Source organism: Acomys minous, assembly GCF_964271855.1.
Source record: "Acomys minous genome assembly, chromosome: 3".
Classification (NCBI taxonomy): domain Eukaryota; kingdom Metazoa; phylum Chordata; class Mammalia; order Rodentia; family Muridae; genus Acomys; species Acomys minous.
The window spans coordinates 87,590,558-87,606,965 of record NC_140485.1 but is presented as its reverse complement, the minus strand read 5'-3'; the positions used below and the strand labels follow the sequence as shown (position 1 = coordinate 87,606,965).

General features: G+C 33.3%; 1 protein-coding gene across 4 annotated transcripts in view; it reads right to left on the bottom strand.

The window, feature by feature from the left end:
- The window catches only part of GRIK2 (glutamate ionotropic receptor kainate type subunit 2), a 655,703-nt gene that overhangs the window by 535,985 nt on the left and 103,310 nt on the right, over positions 1-16,408 (bottom strand). The gene's annotated exons all lie outside the window — the stretch shown is intronic.

Genomic DNA, 16,408 nt, shown 5'->3' with positions numbered 1-16,408 from the left:
TAATTAGTTCCATTCTCCCAGGTTCTATCATCTCTAGAGTGGTGACACTACATACTGGAATAGGACAACAAAAGCAAAAACAAGCAAGCAAACAAGCAAAAACAACCAAAAAGTAGAAGCCAAAGAGCCCAATAAAACACATACATACAAGAGAGAGAGAGAGAGAGAGAGAGAGAGAGAGAGAGAGAGAGAGACAGGGACTGAGACTGAGACAGAGACACAGACACAGACAGAGACAGAGACAGAGACAGAGACAGACGCATTTGCACAGTCAGGAATCCCATAAAAACAATAAACTGAAAGCCATAATATATATGCAAAGGGGCTGTATGGTTAAAAAAACAAAGAAACAAACAAATCTCTGACAGACATTATAAGATGAGGAACCTCCAAAATATCTTTGAGTTAATTTTCTGTTGGCCATCTATTTTTTGATGGGCATATGGACTGCCCTTAAGAGCTGTTTATTTCTCCAGTGAGTCTCCCTTAGGAAGAACTAATACTTCATTCAAAGTGTTTATAATTGGAAGTAACTTCTAGGTTAGGCATAGCTGATTGTGTATCTTTCTTTCAGCTCTAGACTCTGAGTTCCTGAGTATCTGTTTTGCTCTTTTTAAAAGGCTTGTTTACGATGCACACTGCTCGCGCCATCTTGGATTCCTTGGTTGTTGTCCTGTATCCCTCTCTAGCTCTTACACAGTTTCTGCCTCTGATCCCTCAAGGTTCCTCTTACTCTCTGCATATGGTTTGACTGTGGGTCTCTGTATTTGTTCCTATCTTCTGTAGAAAGAATCTTCTCTGATGATTGCTAAACAGGGCATCAGTGTAGCAGAATGCCATTAGGCATCACTTTATTCCTGTGTTTCTTTTAAATAACCATGTATTTTGTTTTGCCCTAGGTCCCTGGGCTACCTAGCCTCATATTCTTAGCCATCTAAGAAGTATTATGGGTATGTTCCAGCTCATGGAGTGGGCCTTAAGTCAAATCAGCTATTTGTTGGTTACTCACACAAGCTTTGTGCCATTATTGCACTACCATATAATGAGACACCATTATAGATCAAAGGGTTTGTGAATGTGCTGCTGGTGTTCATATTTCCCCTTTGGTAGCATACAGAGTACCTCTTTTACTAAAGAAGCTAGCCAGTAGGAGTGAAGGCTCTATGCTTTCAAACTGGTTTTAAAAACTAAATTTACTATAAAGATCTTTATCTACCATAATAGATTCAATATAGATTTACATGGTTTTACTTTCTAGACCATGGATGTAGATTTCCTCTCTAAGAAATTCTACCTCAGAGACCTACAGAATATGGCATTTAAAGATGCTCTTATTACTTTAAAGATTCTTTGAAAACAATACAGGTTAAGTCCTGGTAATATCTAGCCTACCTCAAAGAAACTGATGAGCATCAAAGAACCGCCTTATGGAGATGGCTTCAAATATGGCAAAGCAGCTAATGGGCTATTATCATTTCTGCCACAGACAAAATTCTGCCTAAAATGGGCAAGCTTGGATGCAGGCAGAGTCTATGACCAAACTCTTCCAAAACAGGACAAGCCACTGTTATTAATCATAATTTAAATATATTTGGAGATAGAAGTTTGCCAAAATTGTCAAAACAGGCTGATAACCAATGTTTTAAAACAGTTGCATCCATATTTCTAAATATTAAGCAATAATAGAAAATGTAGCAAACAAATTATAATTAAATAAAATGTACTTTCAAACTTTACATGCATTTCTTAAACAAATAACAAAACACAAAACTATATAAATTTAAAGTGATTCTCAGTTTGGTCATTTTGGGGGAAGGACTGAATAGAATAGAGAAAAGAGAGAGATTGAAATGTAAACTATACACTTTGCACTATGTTCTGCATATAGTGGTGACATTTCCAGAATCAACTTCATTGTTCATACTAAGAGAGCTAAAGCATAGAGCAGAAAATACCAAATTGCAAATAATCCAGATATCATTTGGAATTCATGTGCTGTCTCCTATTTGAGTATAAATAGCATTGGTATTTGAGAACTTACAAGCAGGGCATTGAACTGATTAACAAAGCCAACATTAATACCAAACAAGGAAACAGATGGGACCATTCCCAGATTCTTCATCTTCTCTTTGGATCATTTCCTGTCTGTGCACCATTCTCCAAGACCGGAGGAACAAAAAGGCTTCTGAGCATCTTGGTAATTTCTTCCTAAACTTTTAGCACAGGACAGAGAGATAACTGCTCATTTTCTTCAAAATATAATTATACATATTCTAATAATTAAAATACTAAGTTGTCTTGTAAAATCTTTAACCTTCAGCTCCCCAAAAATGATTTATTTACAAATTCAGTTACCTAGTGCATTCAGTGTTCTAGGACTTGGAAATTATTAGTTCAGTGGACTAAATCACATCCGACTTACACATACTGAAGGCTTTACTTTTAGTGGCTTAAATCCTATCCAGAACAGTATTCCTGGTCACAGTAATTAGATGCTCTGTAGAATCTAATAATTACAACTCTGTCTAAGAAATAGTATGATGAACTAACTCCACTTTGTGCATGGGAGAAAGTAAAGCTTGGAGTGGTTAACAAGATATCTCAAATACCAGCGTGGGTTGGTATCCATTAGGGGCCCCCTCTTAGCTGAGAAGAAGGAGAGAGCGCGATGGGAGGAGGACAGCATGAGGACAGGACTCAGAGGAGAGAGAGAAGAGCATGGTATCAGGATTTAAAGTGATTAAATTAAAAAGAGATGGAATGAACACTTCAATATACTAAGCTTATCTCCAGGTAAGGAGGAGGATTTAATTACAGAACAGTGAAAATGCTTCTAGCATCATCATAAATATTTTTTTAGAAAAAAATAGTTATTTGCCATTACTAAATATAATTGATACATTTACCTTAATATGCTAATTCTGAAAAACCTAAGGGTATATTAATGAAACAAATAAAAGAGTGGATCAAATTAATAACCTTTTTGTGTTTACATGGGTACTATACTATATAAAGTTTTGACTTACTTATGTTTTCTCATAATATGACATAATATAAAAAGCTTCATTCATTTAAATTTACCTAAAACTATGTACTTTCAGGATCTGTAGGAATAAGAATAGTAGAAACATTTATCCTTTCCTTTCCCATGGAATTCCAAGGTCCAAATGAGCAGTAATTTATCTCACTCACTGAGTCAACAGTAACCAACACCTCACCTGACAGCCAACCAGTAAAATCAATAAGTATTTGTTACATTTAATTTTCTCTTATGTAATTGGTTCTAAAGTGGTCTCACCTTTGAAGTGAAAATTACAGGATAATAGCTTTGAAAAGGATTATTCAGTCCTTCAAAAATGATTAGAAAGACCAGTAATGCTATTTGTAAATAAAAACCACCTAATTGCCTAATGTTTCACTTCTTCTAAAGCATATATAATAACAAACAGGCAAAAAAAATTACTACTATATTCCACTTTCTTGTTGTGCAGTATTTAATGAGTAAAAAAAAATACATGTTGATGTAAGCCATTGAATTTCATAATAAAATACTGCTTCACCATTGACTTAAATCCTAGAGTCTCACCATGCACTCATCCCTTCAGTGCTCACTTCCTGGTGGAATCATCATGCTGAAGTTTGTGTTCACCTTGCTGCCTCCCTTTTAGAAATAGTTCCATCAAAATTTTGAATATTAATGAATAAGACAAAGTTTAGAGTTTATGTCTATGTAAGCCTTATATTGGGATGAATTCCTATGCTGTTTCTATATTTATTTTTCTTTCCCCTTTTGATTCTGCAACATGTCTTTCTTTAAGTTTCAATTAAATTATATCAATGTCCAATGAATAATATTCTAATATATAAATTTATAATATAATTTTACTTTTTTGAGCTTAAGAGAATTTTCAAGAATAAAGTTTCCACTGGACATTTCAGAAGAAACTTGGACTTAATCTTAAAGAAAAGTTTTAAAATATTAATTCAGTAGCTGAAAACAGCTAGCAAAAAATGTGCATATTATGTATTTGAGCATAGAAACAAATAGATTCACCTATAGCTATTTTCAAACATACATTATCTTTTTGAAGCAAATTAAACTTATGTTCTTTGTTATGTAACAAAGTATGATTTATATTAAAGTAGCTATCTGTATGGTTAATATAAATACATCTTGAAAAGACAGGTTTTTCAAATCAATAGTAATGTTTCATACAAAGTAAACTGAAATAGATATTGCATGTATAACATGTCAGGTTACCTAACACAGTCAAGTAAATTACAAAGTTGACAAGTCTCTAAATTATAAAGTAAAATATCTACCACTCAGGTTTAAATAAGCCTATAGTTACTCATTGATAACTGTAACTTGATTTAAAGAAGTCTCAAATCTTTAATGGTTTATTTTATATAAAAATCTAGATTGTGCTTGATATTAGACTTGCTTCTGCAAATTCTACCTCAATTCTTCATCCAATCCACATTTTTACAAATTATGTACTGAAGGTTATGATTTCAGGTCTTTGAAAGTATAAAGCTATGAATTATTTAAAATGGATCCTGTGCTTCCAATATCATCAGCATCTGGTTCCAAAATTACAAAGGAAAGTTCTTTTAACCATATCAATCCCTAGACCACAGTATTTTGAGAAAGCAAGAACACCTGCAAGTGATGATTTTAATGATCATTACAGGAAACTCTGGTCTTTCAGAGCATGCTTACTCAGTAAGTAGAAATAGAAAACTTCAACCTTGTAAAACAAAATATTTAAAAATAACCATATACTTGATTGAACAACCATGTGACCTTTAAGTGCACAGAACAATTGTTATCTACTGTTGAATATTACATTGAAATATTAATGAAAATGATATGACATTTTAAATGTTTGTATTATTTTAAAGATTCACTGACAATGAGACAGGTTAACTCCTGGCAACACCCAGCCTACCTCAAAGAGGATGATGACCATCAAAAAACCTCTTTATGGAGATGGCTTCAAATATGGCAAATGAGCCACTGTGCAAAATTTTTCATTTCTACCACAGATAGAATCCTGCCTTAAAAAGGGCAAGCTTGGATTCAGGCAGAGTCAAGGGCCAAACTCTGCCAAGACAGGGTAAGCAAGTCCTCAATAGTTCTTGCCTCACAAATATGTCTGTCAGATATATTGGGCCAGAAGGCTGAAGAAGATGCTCCAACATTAGAGAGTTTTTGGTGACTATTCAGGTAACAAACTGTCTCTGTCATCTTCTCATTGGGAAAGATACTAACCTGTACTCCGGCATACTCAGGTAATCAACTTTATTCCATTTAAAGTCTCTGATGGGGTTGAAGACCAGATAGTTTATTTTTACAATGAAGCTTAGTTATTTAGGGTTTACAATATTTTTAGGTCTAGATAGATGATTTAAGTTGATAATGACAAGACATGAGATATGATAGACATTGATTAAATTCAGAATTTTAGACACACCAAGATAGGAAAAATGTTTTCTTCAAGAGTGCCAAATACAAATAGCCAAAACACTAAGAGTGTAACATTTATGTAATTCCTGGTTGTATTATGGTACTTCTTGCTGTAGGTAGTTTATTGTATATATGTATAATAATATAAAAGTATAAGTAAAGTTTTTTAATGTTTAATAATAAAAGAAAATAAAAGAATAGTTTTATTTTCATAGTAGAATAAGTTTCTGAAAGCAAACATTTAGTGTAATGTCTTTCAACTAGAAAGCAAAAACCTACCTTTGGATCCAATGTTAATGGTGGATACATTAGCAGTCATCCTGACTTACTGGACACAGTGAAAGGGTTCATGCTGTGCTAACTAAGGATACTTTCCCTGGATTTGCACTTGCATCTTTGCCACTTCCTAACTGTGTGACTGTGGATAAGAAATAAATCACAGGATGGGTGAACTTGTATATTTGAGTGTTGTAGGAGGAATAGAACTTAGTAGAAAGAACAGAAAGTAGGAAAGCCAAGCTTCCACTAAATACAGAATAAGAAGAGTATCAAAGAACTTAAGAAATTTGGGTTAAGAGAGAAAAAATGTAGAAAAAGTATACAGTTACTAACCACCCTTTTAACATCGTCTTTTCAAACTGTCAAGAAAAATATTAAAATTAGAGCAATGTAACTTCTCTGGAAACCATCCAAAGAAAACTAATTACAAACTGAATTTCTAAAGAATGGAACTGATTTTCTCTTTAGCTTAATCACTTAAAGCTTGAACATTTACCAAAAACTGTTGCACCTTGATGGGTGTGAAGATTTAAAATTACTTTAAAAATCAGTAAGATCCAACTAAATGAAAGACTAAAATGAAATCTTTTTGCTCCCCCCTCACACCTGCAAATAAATGTTTTTAAAAGAAGGGGCCTACAGTGTATTCTATCCTTTACCCATCAACTCAGTACTATATATTGTATTAGTAAATATACAATTAGATGTTAATTACTTATATATTCTTATAGTGCATAGTTCTTGCAGTTTCTATAATGAAATTCATTCTATTGCCTTTGTAAGATGCCTAATGTTATTTCTCATTTCCTCTCACTTTAATACCTTCACATTTATATGGCATGGCTAAGCGATGATTCTTTTAACTGTTCTTAAAAATAAATGTTTAAGTCTTTACAAAGTTAGTGATAAATAATACTCAAATGACCCCCTTTATATAGAATATCTTTTCTGACAATATATTTCTGAAGAAGAGATTACAAGAAAATATACCATCGATTCAAAAAAGATATGGATTTTGATAAATAAGAAGTAATGCTGTAACTCACAATGCTTCAATAAGGAAGAGTCTAACAAGAAATATAATGAGATCTCCCTATCCAGGGGACATGGTCAAATATGGGGCACCAGAGTTCTTGTGAAAGTCAGACACCACTCTATTTGACCATGTCCCCTGGATGGGGAGGCCTGGTGGCACTCAGAGGAAGGATAGCAGGCTACCAGGAAGAGACTTGATACCCTATGAGCATATACAAGGGAGGAAATCCCCCTCAGTCACAGTCATAGGGGAGGGAAGTAAGGGAAAAGTGGGAGGGAGGGAGGAGTGGGAGGATACAAGGGATGGGATAACCATTGAGATGTAATATGAATACATTAATAAAAAAGAAAAAAATATATATGAGAGTACCCTATTCCCTAATCAGGTTCATTAATACTGTTGGCAACATCATCAGTATATAGTTCTTTATGATACTGATAATTACTATACTATTATAATTGAGAGAATAAAAATTCAGAAAATGTGTGAAAGAGGTATTCTTAAGATCACATAGGTAGGAAGCCATAAAACCATGCTTCAAATCAGATTGTTTTAATTTACATATTTTGTTGCCTTAAAGAAAAAGTACAAGTGTGTAAGACAGATGTCGAATCTATAGAACATATTGACTTAGCTTGTCAATTTGAATGTAAAGTCCATCAAACTGTGTTTAGACATTATGTGGCTTTTGAGTAAATACATATATTCTGTCTCTAAAGGATCTGCGTACCAATTAGAAAATCTGCAATTACAAGGTAGTTAATTGAAGAAATTGGAAAAAAAAATCATTAGGACAATGATTTTGTAGTTCATACTCTATGCATAATATTGACCGGTCACTGAATTTTTAATTAATGATAAATCTTAGAAATGAGACCCAGACAGTGTTACCTGTTTGAAAAATTACTGTAAAACACACCCCACACCTACCTACCCACCACACACACACACATACACACACACACACACACACACACACACACACACACACACACACACATTTAGAGGGATAATTTGATGGTAAGGCCTTATTGCCAGAGACAATGCTTACACAATACATCGAACATGAAAAAGTTAGGTTGGTGCCTATCTAAAGCCTATACTACTATGAACTTATGTTCATGGTACTGGAAGATACTCTGTACACTACCAAAAAGAGAAAGATAAACAACAACCAGCTACAAAGTTTTTTATGTACAATGAAGACCTACCTTCAAGATGCATTACTGAAACAGTGGCAGAAACTTGTAGGAGTAACCATTCAGTATATGATTTGATTTAAGGCCCATCCCAATACTGCTTAGGTGGCCAAGAAATTGAGTCTAGATAGCCCAGGACCAAGTAGAAAATCAAATACTACTGTTCTGCAAAATGAACGTGGCAATTCAATGACTTTTGGTGACATTCTGCTATGCTTCCATGAGTATATGAGTGCCTTGCTCAGCCATAATCAGAGAAACTCCTCCGGCAGGAGATGTAAATAAATACAGAGACCCACACACAGACAATATGCAGACTGAAAGACCTCAGAACACGCAGCCCGGTGTGTCGATCAAATTTCTCTGCTCAGATCTTAGGAATCTCTGAAGAAGAGAAAGTGGAAAAAATATATGTGGCAGAGGGGATAGAGAACAACATATAAACAAGGCCCTTTAAACACAAGAGGCCTGAAAGACATGTAAAAGTCACAGATATGGAGGCAACATAACTAGGAGTTGCATAGGTGCAACATGATTTGTCCTTAGAGCTGAAAAGACGAGTGAACACATGTTCCCATCTCTAACCCAGAAGCAAACTTCAATTGACAACCATTTGCAAGTGAAAAAATTAGTTCTCCCAAAGGAGTCTCACTGGGAGTACAACCACATTTAAGGGCAGGTACCTTGCCCAGGAGGAGATGACCAATACACAACAAACTCATTGGCATCTTTAGAGGTTCATTGTATCACAGTAGTTTGTCAGTGTGTTTTCTTTCCCTTACATGTTCTTTGCGTATATACTTTGTCTTCTGATTTTGTGTCTATGGGACAACAGTACAACCAAACATGTGTCTATGTGAGTCTTTTGTACGTTACCTATAGCCCTTTTTCTTTTGTTTCTTCTCTCCTGTTCCAGTATATTTGTCTTTGTTTTATTTTATTTTATTATTATTCTTTAGAGTCTTATTCATTTTCCAGAGAGACTGAAATGGTGTAAATTCAGAGGGCAAAGGATATGGGTGGAATCCTGGAGGAGTTGGAGAGGAAACAATAACAAAATATATTGTATGGGAACTATCCATTTTCTTTAAAATAAAAGTAGAGGAAAATTAGGAAGTGAAAACAAGGTAGATTTGCATATTATTTCTAGAGTTAAACCTAGACCTGAGATAGATGGTAGGCAAATAGAGTTCTCATTAGCATTAATTGCTAACTTGATATAGTCTAGAGTCTCCTGAGAAGGTTGATAGAGCAATTGCTATTGGCCAATGAATATGATATGAGGGATTGTCTTGATTGTTACTTATGTAGTATGCCCCACCCACTGTGGGTGGACCATCTCTAAGCAAGCAGAACTTGGCTGTAAACAAAATCTTGCTGTCTTCGTCAAGATTCCTGTTGTTTGTACAAAATACCATGACCAAAAGTAACTCAGACGAAAGGGCGCTATTTCATTTTACATCTTGTATTCCATAACACAGGAATACAAGAGTTTTGAGTCCTGGAGGCAGAAACTGATGCAGAGGCCATGAAGATGTACTGCTTGCTCCCTTGCTCCTCCTGGCTTATTCAGATGGCACCCAGGACAAGCAGCCCAAGGGGTAGGGTAACACTGCCCACAGTTAGGTGGGCCCTCCTACATCAATTATCAGTTTAAAAATGTCCCATGGGCTTCATCACCATTTAATCCAGCAGAGGAATTTTCTTAATTGGGGTTCCCCTTTCCCAAATACTCTAGTTTGTTTCAAGTTGACGCAAAACTATGCAGCACACTAGCTAAGCAGGATCCTGCGTTTTGGAGAATATCAACTAATAAATGTCCTGAAATATTTTTGTTTCAAATATTATTCCTTCCTAATCCCAGGCATCTATTTGGCACTGTTGATAATTTGTTTCCTTATTGACATTATTTATTTAGTGAGACATTATAATCAAATTTTAATTTGTTAGCTATGTTTTCCACTTAGCTGTTAATTTTTGAACATGTTTATATAAGGAGTGTCTCCATCTTCTAGAGCCAATGTATAAAGCTTTACAGAAAGTTGTTACTGACTGCCTTACCACCTATGTACATACCATACTTTGTGAATAGGATCATGAAAATACATTGTATTAGACAGATTCTGCCGATACTTATTGAACTCAAAAGGTGGCACTGTTCCAATTACCCAGTCATGCAGTCAAACAATATGTCTGACTATCTATAGACAGGTGAGCAGGTGAAAAATTATGGTATACATATACAAATGAGTCTTATTCAAATTTAAGGAATAGTAAAAATGTCATTTTGAGAATGAGGTATGGGACAACTGCTCATTATATTATATGAAATAAGCTAGGTTCTAAGAGATGTACTTCATATATTTTTTCTCACATATGGGATCTAGATTTTAAAACTAGGTGAAAGTAGAAGAGGTGAGGAGCACATTGAGGGAGGCTTGAAAGGGATTAATGAAAAATGATTATAATGAAAGTACATTATTTATATGTATGAAAATATCATAATGTATAATGAGTATATAATAGATTTTAAAATGAGGTACTACTACAATCAATTAAGCTTAGTTGTTAAGGTGTTAAGATGTGTTTATGTCTAGATATATGTTTTAAGTTGATAGTAACAAAATGAGATTGATATTGATTTAAGTTCAGAATTTTAGACACACCAAGATAGGAAAGTTGTTTTCTTCAAGGATGCCAAATACAAATAGCCAAAACACTAAGAATGTAACATTTAAATAGTTCCTGATTGTGTCATAGTTCTTCTTGCTATAAGTAGTGTATTTTAAATATGTATAAGTATATAAATGTAACTATAAAAAATATAGTTTAAAAATTAAAATAAAATGAAGTATTACTTTACAAGACTATTCTCATGGGACTGTCAATTTACTTAGCCTCCAAGTGGAAAACATCAGTCAATATTTAGAAGACAACCTAATATTATATTTATCTCATCATATGATTCAATCTAAATCTAGAAGAACATCAAAACATATAAATGTTGTCAAATAATCAAACATAAAGAATCTCATGAGATAGTGATACTAACCTCAGTTCTAACTTCCCTTACTCTACATTAAAACTTTGCTGGATAGAAAAAGCTAAATTTAATTTGTAATTATATTCAGCTTGCATTAAGCTATAAACTGGGATTTGGGCCCAAACCTAGTTTGGCCTGATAAGATGAATTCTACTAAGCTACATAGCTAAAGATATATAATGATTTATCATTAATAACAAAAACTCCCAAGTATCATGAATAAAAAACAATCATTGCTTCAAATGGGGCAAACAAGCCACTGGGAAAAATGGCTTAATTTCTACCACAAACAGAATTCTGCCTAAAAAAGGGCAAGCTTCAAGATAGGCAGAGTAGACGGCCAGACTCTGCCTAGACAGGGTAAGCAAGCCCTCAACAGTTCCTGCCTCACAAGTATGTCTGTCAGATATATTGGGCCAGAAGGCTGAAGAAGATGCTCCAACATTATAGAGAGTTTTTGGTGACTGTTCAGGTAACAATCTGTCTCTGTCATCTTCTCATTTGGAAAGCTACTAACCTGCACTCCAGCATACTCAGGTAATCAAGTTTATTATTTCTCAAGTCTCTGATGGAGTTGAAAACCAGGTAGCTTAGTTTTACAATGAGGCTTAGTTGTTTAGGGGTTAAGATGTTTTTAGGTCTAAATAGATGTTTTAAGTTGATAATGACAAGATGTGATGGAGATTGATTCACATTCAGAATTTTAGACACACCAAGATAGGAAAGATGTTTTCTTCAAGGCTGTGAAAAACAAATAGCCAAAACACTAAGAATGTAACATTTATATAATTCCTGATTGCGTCACGGTTCTTCTTGCTATAGGTAGTTTATTGTATATATGTGTAATAATGTAAATGTATATGTAAAAAATAAAAAACTAAGTAATAAATAAAACCAATCATCAAAGAACAATGATTTTCAAATAATAGTTTCACTATTTCAGATATGTGTTTCGTAGTGATGCTGTTGTTTGTATCTGTCACTCATAACAAGACAAAAATGAATTTACATTGTTATTCCTAGTTTAGATACTGAAGTTGACTCAAAATTATTTAATTCATATTAAAATTAATTTAGATTGGATTAAAAACAATTAAAAATATTTCTGAAAATGAGTTAACTTTCTGTTTTAATAAAGTCAGTTCTACATAAGAATAACATAGACATTAAGAAAAAGTTAAAATCACCCCACATCTTAACAATTTGAGTGTTTTAATGTTTTATGTTCACATAAATAACATATTTATGTTGCCTTAATCCTAATTTACCACTATCATGATGAGTCTACATTTGAGTGAGAATGTTTATCCTTAGGCTCAACTCATATTTTTATAATCTAAATTATAAAAATAATTATAACCTGGTTAAAGAAAAGAAGTATACACTTTCATATTATTGTCAGAGGAACTCTGTTTCCTCACTAATCATCTATAGGTCAGAGGCCATAAAATTGTAACACTGAGTAAAAGTTATTTTGTTAATTTGAAATCTGCTCCATAGTTTGGCTACTGGAACAAATCATTTCTATTCTAGACTTTTCTATTCCTGTATAATGGAATTACAATTAGAGTGCCAAGTCCTTATTTTATATAAACTTCATTGTAAGTACAATATTAAATAACCCCATAGAAAACTCAATACTTCCCTCCTGTGCTATCCTAAGAACAGCTTTTTGTTCCTTTATATATTAGAGTAAATAAATAAATATTCACAAAGCATTAACTAAGGGTTAAGCATGACCAGATTCCATTGCAGTTCAGTGCTCCCATGGATCTTACTGCAGAGAATAAACCACAGTTCCCACCATGGATCTTACTGCAGAGAATAAACCACAAAATAGAAGAAAATAGTCCAACTTTAAAACATATCACATTATACGGCAGAAATAATTATTGAAAATAAAAAATATATTTTATAAATATATTTATAAAATAGATAGTATCTTAAACAAAGCAAAAGTAGAAATTCAAAATAAAGCAATATATTAAAGGAAATTAGAAAAAGCACAGTAAATTAAAATGTACTTAAAGATAGGCAAGAAAGCACATACCAGTAAACATAAGAGGCTAAGGCATAGGATCATGAGGTCAGAACAAGTCTGGGCTGTAACATGAGATACAGGCAAACCTAGGTTACAAGGGAAGACTATACACCAAAAATATACCAATATAATCTATAAATTATATTTTCTGTAGAAGTAATTGAATATTTTAAAATAGAGTCCTTATCAGGACAGCAACAAAATGTATTAACATTCCAGCAAAGAACACAAATATTGATATATACAGTGTTTTCTTTTAGATTAGCAAAGACACATACATGGTAAAAGAAAGGAAAAAGTATTCCTACCAAAGATAGTATCAGTTTTTCTTGAGTCAAATTTCATCACCATCTAGCAAAGTATTTTTAAAAAGATCCCATCCCTATGATATTTTAGCACTATTTATCAATAAAATTTAAATATGCTTAACATTTAAATCAGAATATTCAATCTGCATACTTTAGAACAGTTTAACAATAAATATACCTATTTTAAAGTAAAATGTGATAACACTTTCAAACTGTATAATATGAAGTTAACTTTCAGTTTACTGTGAGGGTGAGCATATGGCATTTTTTAGATAAGGAATATATCATTGGTACCAAATATGAAACTTTATTATGGTATACATAAACAAAAAGCAACAATATATAGTATGATGATCAGTTTTTTAGCTTCATACTTCCATCTGCTGGAGTAAAAATGTTATTACTTCATTTTAAAACTTTAGAAGTCCAAAGTAAAAATCCATCATATTTAAGCAAAGTACAGTAACATATAAACATAATAAGTTTCTGAAATAGGCATCTTTCTTTTTTGGAAAAAGGTATAAGTCCATAATTTACTCATTTAATAGCTTTTTTTAAAAACATAAGGCAACAACATATTTATTGAGCAGCTTCTATATGCCCATCATCATCACTCATTTAGGAAAAGTTGACTTAAATTTGACAAGCTCTACAGAATCACAGGTTTTATTCCACAACTACACAGTACATTGGATGAAAAAAATGGAAAAATGAATGCAAACCTAAGTGATGGTAAGATTATGAAGATGGAGAAACATGGAGAAAAAGATTAGCCTTATTTAAACTGGCTGTTTGAAATTGTTGATTTTTAGAAAATGAAAAGGGGCATCTATAAGAAAATTTTGAGGTAGAAAGGAATCCAGTGAGTGTTGAGAGAAGCTGTAAGAAGGTGATTGGAAAGAGAAAGGGGGCCAGGTGAATTTATATTTAGCTTCTTGAAAATACAATTTTCACTAAAATTACTCTGCAGCTTATTATTTATTTTTTAAAAGTAGAAATGAAAAGTCATTAAGAAACAGTAATGGCCATTTGATCTGGGAAGTTCAGGTGAATAGTCCAGACCAAGGTCCATTTCTTGTTAAGTATTTAATATTTAATAAATGCTTGCTTTAAATTTGCCCCCCTCAAAGAAACTAAGTTATTTCTCAAACAATGTTGGACACATTTCATAGCTTTATTTAATCCCTAAATTTTTATGCTATGAGATTAATTAAATGAGCTATTCTAATAATCTAAAATTTGTCAGATTCCAAGCTCAATGTATAGTGAATTTTGTTTTTTGTTTTTCTGTTTGTTTTGTTTTGTTTTGTTTTGTTCATTTTTCAAGACAGGCTTTCTCAAACTTACAGAGGTCTGCTTGCCTCTTCCTACTGAGTGCAGTGATTAAAGATGTACTCCACTATGCCTGGCAACTAGTGATTTTTTTTTAACCTAAAGTTCATGCTATCTCACTATTTGAATCTGGACTTAGCAAATGATCATTTAAACTTTAAGACATACTTGGACACATTCTCAACCATTGAATGTGAAAGAATTACATTATATTTTATGGTTGCTTAGTTGTTCTATAAACCTTGTTACTTTAAAACAAACAGTTTCTAATTTAGTTGCATGCTGAGAATGAAGCATTTTTTCACATGCCAAGTTAATCTTTGTTGGCAAAATACGTACCATGCATAGTGTTTGTACAATTTGTAATTATAAACTGACACCCACTGACAACACTAAATAGCTTCTACCCCCAGAAAGCAGTTCCAAATATTGAAGAAATTGTCTAATCCCATAAGACATGTCATTAGCTTTCATTATTACTAATGGGAGTTATGGGCATAACTCCAAAGTAAATTACAGGCATTGTGTCACACCACTGCTTCTAAATGGGCTTTACTTTCAGGTTGGATATTTTTAAGCATGTGGATACCATTCTATTTTATTATTCTTTTTAAGAAAATGCCAGCACACATTCTACTTTCCCCAACCTTTCCTCTTTTCAGCATGATAGTGAAAGAAGAGGAAAATCAGTAAAATATTCATGTAGAAGAATCTCATGAGAAAAGGAATATGTGTACACAAGAGTATGCAACTTGAGTAGCTGAACTATTTTAATGTTTATAGTCAAATAATAGCAAGGTTCTGAAGTCTTAAAAAATACTTTTATTATTTATTCAATCATTTCAATTAGTCAATCAATATACAATTAACATGAATACATTTTTAAAAGTAAATAATCTCAATAATATCATAAAATAATTTAAAATGGTACTTCAAAATAAAAATAATCTTTTTATGAAAAGATCGTGATTTTCTTACTTTTTGTATATTTAAATATATACACATGTGAATTTTTTATGGTGAACTGTATAATTATATAGACCAAATTATAATGGTATAGATTGGTTTTACAAAAATATAATCAGGATAATCATTAACTTTCACTTGTAAATTGTAAAGGTTTTTTTCTATTCTGTTTTGCTTTTAAAAATCACATTTCTGTGAAGCAGGCAACAGAGTCCATGCCATAGATAGCACCCACTCAACTTACTAGAAGACCCACATGAATATCAAACTGCTCATTGGTTACATATGTGTAGAGGGCCGAGGTCAAGTGCATATGTGCTCTTTGGATGGTAGCTCTGTAAGTACCCATGAGTCTAGGTTAGTTGACACTGTTTGTCTTCTTGTGGTGTTTTGTCTCCTCAGGGTCCTCTCAACTTTTCCACAGGACTCCACAAGCTCTTCTTAATGCTGCTGTGAGTCTCAGCATCTGATTCCACCAGCAGTAGGGGTGGAGGCGCTATCAGAGGATTGTTATGCTAAGCTCCTGGTAGCAGAGATGCCTTAATGGTGTCAGGGGTTGGCCCTCTCTCAAGGGGTGGGTCTCAGATTGGGCCAGGTATTGGTTGGACATTTTCTCAGTGTCTGTCATTTTTTCACTTGGTCTTTATATCTGCCCATGTGGTAAGCAGGGTAAATTTTGGATGGAAGATTTGCCTGGCCTCAGTGGATCAGGATGAGCCCAGTCCTCATTCGAG